We start from the raw sequence: 8,068 nt of genomic DNA on the forward strand, positions 1-8,068 counted from the left end.
TCCTGAAGGCCATAATGGCAATGGAAGCTCTGGGAAGAAGCCGAACCCTTTCAACAGGGGACAGGTGAACCACGTTAACATGGAGGAGGTTGAAGAGCAGCCGGATGCAGTAATAGGTAAGTTTTTGGTTATGTCATTTACTGCACTCGTTCTTTTTTATACTGGTGCATCGCATTCATACATATCAAGGGGATTTGTGGATAAGTATAACCTGCCCACTAAGGTTCTTAGAACACCTATGCTAGTAAGCTCACCAGGAGCGAAATATATGGCCAGTCAAGGATGTTTCCAAGTGCCATTAAGTATAGGAAGACATATTTTCCCAACAGATTTAATTATTCTGGAATCCCAAAGTTTGGATGTAATTCTCGGTATGGATTGGCTGTCGATGTATGGGGGAAACATCGATTGCGCCAGTAAGACAATTTACTTACGACGCCAGAAGGAAGAAGGATCAAGTATGTATCCCGGCATGCGCCAAATAGGACACAAGTAAATTCCTTATCAGGAGTTGAGCAGGAGGAAGTACCAGTGGTAAGGGATTTCCCTGACATATTTCCAGAAGAGTTGCCAGGCATGCCACTGGTTAGAGATATTGAGTTTTTGATTCAGCTTTTGCCAGGCACAGGGCCAATATCGAAGAGACCATACAGGATGCCCGCAAAGGATTTGGTGGAGATTAAGAAGCAGATTAAGGAGTTACTGGATAAAGGTTAGATTCGCCCAAGTTCGTCACCTTAGGGATCACCAGTACTTCTAGTGGAGAAAAAGGATGGATCGTTAAGGATGGTTGTTGATTATCGTGGGTTGAATGAAGTAACGATCAAGAACAAGTACCCACTACCAATGATCAATGATCTATTTGATCGATTGCAAGGAGCTAAAGTATTTTCCAAGATCGATTTGCGATCAGGGTACCATCAATTGAAGATTCAGGAGCAAGACATACCTAAGACAGCATTCACCACAAGATATGGGCTGTATGAGTACATCATTATGTCATTTGGTCTGACTAACACACCTGCATATTTTATGAACATGATGAACAAAGTGTTTATGGAGTTTTTGGATAAGTTCGTCGTAGTGTTCATTGATGATATCCTTGTTTACTCGAAGAATGAGGAGGAGCATAAGGAGCATTTGTGTTTGGTACTTGGTAAGCTCAGAGAATACCTATTATATGCCAAGTTTAGCAAATGTGAGTTTTGGTTGAAAGAAGTTGGATTTCTCGGACATGTTATATCCGGAGAAGGTATAACAGTAGATCCCACTAAGGTTGATACTGTGACAAATTGGGAAGCCCCAATAACAGTTGGAGAGATCTGGAGTTTCCTTGGACTCGCAGGATACTACCGGAGATTCATTGAGAATTTCTCAAAGATTGCGAAGCCTATGACGGAGTTGTTGAAAAAGGATACCAAGTTCATATGAACCGAGGAGTGTGAGGCTAGTTTCTAGGAGTTGAAGAAACGTTTGGTTACCTCACCAGTATTGATTTTGCCAGATCAGACCAAGGATTATGAGGTGTATTGCGACGCTTCACGTCGAGGACTTGGAGCAGTGCTTATGCAGGAAGGAAGAGTGGTTTCCTATGCCTCACGACAGCTTAAGCCGCATGAGTTAAATTATGATACGCATGATTGGAGTTAGCAGCCGTAGTGCATGCATTGAAAACATGGAGAGATTTCCTCATTGGAAATCATTGTGAGGTGTACACGGATCACAAGGGTTTGAAATACATTTTCATGCAGAAGGAGTTAAACCTCAGACAAAGGAGATGGTTGGAGCTCATCCAGGATTATGATATGAGATTCCATTACCATCCCGGAAAGGCTAATGTAGTAGCTGACGCATTAAGCCATAAGAGCCATGTCAATACAGTAATGATGGGAGAAATACCAAAGGAGTTAGCCGAGGATCTTCGCGAGCTATGTTTGGAGATAGTTCCGAGAGGCTATGTAGCAGCATTGGAGATTCAGTCAACTTTGATGGACAGAATCAGAGAAGCTCAGAAGACTGGCAAGGATATTTCCTCTATAAAGGAGAAAATGAGCGAAGGAAAGGCTAAAGGATTTCGTGAGGATGAGCACGACACCCTATGATTTGAAGACCGTGTTTATGTGCCAAATGACTCGGAGATCAGCAAGTTGATTCTGCAAGAGCCACATGACTCACCATATTCGATTCACCCAGGAAATACCTAGATGTATTTGGATATGAAGGACACTTTCTGGTGGACCGGAATGAAGAAAGATATTGCGGAGTATGTAGCAGTTTGTGATGTATGTTAGAGAGTAAAGGCAGAGCATCAGAAGCCAGCAGGATTGTTACAGCCATTGCCGATACCCGAATGGAAGTGGGATAAGCTAGGCATGGATTTTATCACGGGATTACCCATGACTCGTTCAGGCTATGACACGATTTGGGTTGTAGTTGATCGGTTGAAGAAAGTAGCTCATTTCATCCCAGTAAAGACCACTTACACCAGTGCTAAGTTGGCAAAGATATACATGACCAGGATTGTATTCTTACATGGAGTTCCGAGGAGTATAGTATCAGATAGAGGAACCCAGTTTACCTCAAAGTTCTGGAATCAGTTGCACGAAAGTTTGGGTACCAGGCTAGAGTTCAGCACAACTTTTCATCCACAGACAGGTGGACAGACCGAGAGAGTCAATCAGATTTTGGAGGATATGCTGAGAGCCTGTGCGCTAGATTATGGATCTAGTTGGGACGACAATATGCCATATGCAGAATTCTCTTACAACAACAGTTATCAATCCAGTTTAAAGATGGCCCCTTTCGAAGCCTTGTATGGAAGGAGGTGCAGGACACCGTTGTCGTGGGATGAAGTTGGAGACCGCCAGTTGTTTGGACCTGATTTGATTAAGGAGTCTGAACAGAAGGTGAAGTTGATTCGCGATAGGCTTAAGGTAGCCCAGTCCAGGAAGAAAAGCTACGCAGATTCTAAACGCAAGGAGACAGTTTACGAAGTCGGAGGCCGAGTTTATCTTCGAGTATCCCCACTTCGGGGAATAAAGCGTTTTGGTCTTAAGGGAAAGTTTGCGCCACGATTTGTAGGACCATACCGAGTATTGGAACGTATGAGAGAAGTGGCCTACAAGTTGGAATTGCCCGAAGGATTGTCAGGAGTTCATGATGTGTTCCATGTTTCTCAGTTGAAGAAGTGCCACGCGGAGATGGCTGACATACCCTTGAGAGACACAGTGCCATTGGACAGTTAAGATTCTCGAGTTTGCTAGCCGAGTCACCCGCAGCAAGGTTATCAAGTTTTGTAAAGTTCAGTGGAGCCACCACACGGAGGATGAAGCCACCTGGGAGCGAGAGGAGGATTTGCTCAAGGACCACCCTCACCTATTTTCTAGCCAACCCGAATCTCGAGGACGAGATTCATCTTAAGGGGGGTAGGTTTGTAACATCCCAAATTTTCAATTTGGAATGTTATACACTAGATCATCATTGCATATCATACTTTATTTGCTGTTGGTTTGATCATAGAAATTCTACGCAACTCAAGGACCCACGGAGAGAGAGTTGGGGATTTCGTTATTTTCATATTTGAGTTTTCTCAATTTTTGAGAATAGGATCATTTGATTTTAATTATTTTATCATCAATTATTTCTATTACAAAAATATGAGAGAGGGAATAAAATGACTTTCCCAAAAATAAAGAAATATTGAGGATTTAATAATAAATCAAATAAGATTTTATTTCGGAGTTTTGTGTTATTTTATTTGAATTTAGGAAAAATGTGTGTTTTTCAAAATTGCATTTAGGCCCCAAATAAATGTTCACTTTGTCCGGCTTGATTTTAGAAACCGGGGAAAATATTAAAAAAACGCAACCGACCTATGGGCCGTGTCCGACCCAGACACTAGGCCCGTCCAGGCTTTATAAGCCGGGGAGCCTAGCCTGGGAATTCCCAATCCCTAGCGCCCCAGCCCCGCCGCCATAGCGCCGCCTTCGCCGCCCCGCGCCACTGCCGCCTTCGCCGCCGACCGCCGCCGCCCGCCGGATCCGTCGCCGGAGTTGCCGGAGGTAGTTTTGTTTTAGTCTCTGGTTTTTCCCGAAAAACTGTTTGGTTTTTCCGACGGTTTTGGTTCGTTTTCTTTTAACTTGGTTTTGTTAAATAGATCGGTTTTCCGATTTATTTAAATAGCGAGCGTTCGTTCGTTCTAGCGAACGTTCATCGTTTTTCTTTTCTCGGATTAAATCTGCGATTTTTCTGATCGTGATTTCTGATCCGATTTTCGTTTTAGTATAACTTTTCGCTCGTTTATTGGAATCAGGCGATTCAAGCGCCTGGAGTTTCGTCTCGAAACCCTCTATCCGTTTAACCAACTGAAACAAGTTTTTGCTTCTGTAAAATTTGACTTAGATCCAGATTAGTAGAACGAAGTTTGTTTCTTTCGCCGTTTGACTTTCGTTGCTTCGTTTGATTTGATTCTTTTTGCAAACCGGAGTTCTTAAGTTGAACCTTCTGGTTAGATCTCTTATTTGAGTTTTACCTGTGCATTAGTTCAGTACTTATTGTATGCTTGTTTGTTTGTGATAGAGTACCCGGAGTGCGCCGCCTGTTACTTCGAATCTCTAGGTTTCACGGATCATCAACAAGGCAAGTAACACTTTGATCATGCTTTCCAACTACCTAGTTTTATTGCATTAGATCAATCCTCACACATTGCTTGATTACGATCTAATTAAATTGTGGGTTTGGGAAGTAGTTGAGGTAGTACCTATTACCTATTGTATTATCAAACCTTTGGGAGTTACTTCTACGTTTGCCTATTATGCCATGCTATGCTAGTAGACATGGATTGGGTGAGTGAATATCCATGACAGATGTGAGTTTGTTAATTAATGGTTTATCTAAGGTAGAAACTTAAACACACATCTGGGTGATTGAGGTGCCTGGGTATTCCAGGATTGCCTGTTTTCTTTTGGACCGCCACCCAGGCCCAAAGGGATCATGAGATTTTTCATACTAGAAACTTCCGTGTGCAGCCACACGCTATTATGGGCTCTAGCATAGTTGATTAAGTCGTGCGAACTCTTACAGGGTAGACTAGCAGATGTAGGGGAAAGTAGGTGTAACGGTCTACCCATCGTAAGGTGCTAGCGCTTCTGAAAGACTATGTCTCTGTCATCCGTTTCGCAAACACCATGTGGTGCGAGAAACCAAACGGAGGCGATCGAGTCTTGTGGGGAAAAGTGCGCAAACCTCTGCAGAGTGTATAAACTAATCATGGTTAGCCGTGTCCCCGGTTATGGACATCTTGAGTATCTAGTACTTGGATTATCATGTGAATCTCAACATGTTACTATAAAATTAAGTTTGACGGGTTTGTTTAATGATGTTTAATTGGGATTGAGGATGCTGTCAACCATTCTCAATGTTTAGCAACTACCATGATAGTTAAATAAAATTTATTCCTTTGCTGTAGGGAAAATTTTGCTTTACGCAAAACTGTAACCATAGAGCTTTCCACCAGCCAAATATGCATATAGTATAGCTTTTTCAGTCCATTACTCTCTATGTGTTACTTTGCCAGCATATTCCATGTGCTGACCCATTTTCGGGCTGCAACGTTAATGTTGCAGATTTTTCAGACAACGATTAAGGAGTTTTAGGTCGTGGTTCTATACTCAGTGATGCCGTTGGAGTTGATGGACTCACTTATCTTCTAAGCCTTCCGTTGTTATCGTTATTAGAGGGCCTTAAGCCATATTTATTGTAATAAGTTCTCTATTGAGACACTCGATGTAATAAGTGTGTGATTGCTACTCTGTTATAAATCCTTAAAGTACTGTGTGGTGTCAGCATTACTGATCCAGGGCTGACACCTGAGCACAGAGATCAGACTATTCGAGGTCTGGTCGCTACACTCGACCTCTCTTGTTATTGTAAATATGATTAGTTCATCGTTCTTGATTCAGCCTATTATGAATAAACATGTTTGCAATGACAACTAGAGATCATAGTGCTTATGCCATGCTTGATTAGCTATGAGTTATAATGGTTTTACCTTGCATGCCAACATGTTATGAAAATGGTTATGATGTGATATGATAGGGTGGTATCCTCCTCTGAATGATTTAAGTGACTCGACTTGGCACATGTTTACACATGTAGTTGAAACAAAATCAACATAGTCTTCACGATATTTATGTTCATGGTGGATTATATCCTACTCATGCTTGCATTCGGTGTTGATTAATTTTAATGCATGTTAATGACTATTGGCGCTCTCTAGCTGGTCGCTTCCCAGTCTTTTGCTAGCCTTCACCTGTACTAAGCGGGAATACTTCTTGTGCATCCAACTCCATAAACCCCAAAGTTATTCCAAATGAGTCCACTATACCTACCTATATACGGTATCTACCTGCCTTTCCAAGTAAATTTGTAGGTGCCAAACTCTAAACCTTCAAATAAATATCTTGTTTTGTATGCTTGAATAGCTCATGTATGAACTAGGGATGTCCGTATCTTCCATGTTAGGCTGGTTATTCTCAAGAGGAGTGGACTCCGCTCCTCACTCACAATATAAATGGCTGGTCACCGGGATGCCCAGTCCCATGCTTTATGCAAACTAAACCAAAATAATTGCAAAAAAAACTCCCCCTGGGACTCTTGTTAGTTGGAGGCACTCGTTGTTTCAAGCAAGCCATGGATTGATGCTTGTTGGTGGAAGGGGGAGTATAAACTTTACCATTCTGTTTGGGAACCACCTATAATGTGTGTAGCATGGAAGATATTGCCATCTCTTGGTTGTTATGTTGACAATGAAAGTATACCGCTCAAAATATTATTCACCTCTGTTTCAAAACTGAGCTCTGGCACCTCTACAAATCCCTGCTTCCCTCTGTGAAGGGCCTATCTATTTACTTTTATGCTGAGTCATCACCCTCTAATTAAAAAGTACCAGTTGGAGAGGATCGTTGTCATTTGCATTCATTATTGTTAGTTTACATTGGGTATGACTTGAATGCATCTCTTTTACCATGAATTACAATGTCTAGTCAGTCCTTGATCTTTAAAGGTGCTCTGCATTTATGTTTTGCGGTCTCAGAAAGGGCTAGCGAGATACCATCTTGTTATATCACATTGTGATTGTTTTGAGAACGTGTTGTCATCCGAGATTTATTATTATGGCTCGCTAGTTGATTATGCCATTGATATGAGTAAACTTGAGACCTATGCGTTATTGTGAATGTGGTTAGTTATAATATTTGCTGAAAACTTGAATGCGGGCTTTACATATTTACAACAACAAGAGCAAACAGAGTTTGTAGAAGTTTTTCTTTATCACTTTCAGTTTATCAACTGAATTGCTTGAGGACAAGCAAAGGTTTAAGCTTGGGGGAGTTGATACGTCTCCGTCGTATCTACTTTTCCAAAAACGTTTGCCCTTGTTTTGGACTCTAACTTGCATGATTTGAATGGAACTAACGGACTGACATTGTTTTCAGCAGAATTACCATGGTGTTATTTATGTGCAGAAACAAACGTTCTCGGAATGACCTAAAACTTCACGGAGCAACTTTTTGGAAAATATAAAAAATACCTGCAAAAGATGAAGGCCAGGGGGCCCACCACCTGTCCACGAGGGTGGGGGGCGCCCCCTACCTCGTGGGCCCCCTGGTGCTCCTCCGACTCCAACTCCAACTCTATATATTGTGTTTCGGGGAGAAAAAAATCAGAGAGAAGGACTGATCGCGTTTTATGATACGGAGCCGCCGCCAAGCCCTAAAACCTCTCGGGAGGGCTGATCTGGAGTCCGTTTGGGGCTTCGGAGATGGGAATCCGTCGCCATCGTCATCATCAACCATCCTCCATCACCAATTTCATGATGCTCACCGTCGTGCGTGAGTAATTCCATCGTAGGCTTGTTGTACGATGATGGGTTGGATGAGATTTATCATGTAATCGAGTTAGTTTTGTTAGGATTTGATCCCTAGTATCTAGTATGTTATGAGATTGATGTTGCTATGACTTTGCTATGCTTAATGCTTGTCACTAGGGCCCGAGTGCCACGATTTCGGAT

This window comes from Triticum urartu, chromosome 2A (assembly GCF_056163025.1).
Source record: "Triticum urartu cultivar PI428250 chromosome 2A, HENAU_Tu73, whole genome shotgun sequence".
NCBI lineage: Eukaryota > Viridiplantae > Streptophyta > Magnoliopsida > Poales > Poaceae > Triticum > Triticum urartu.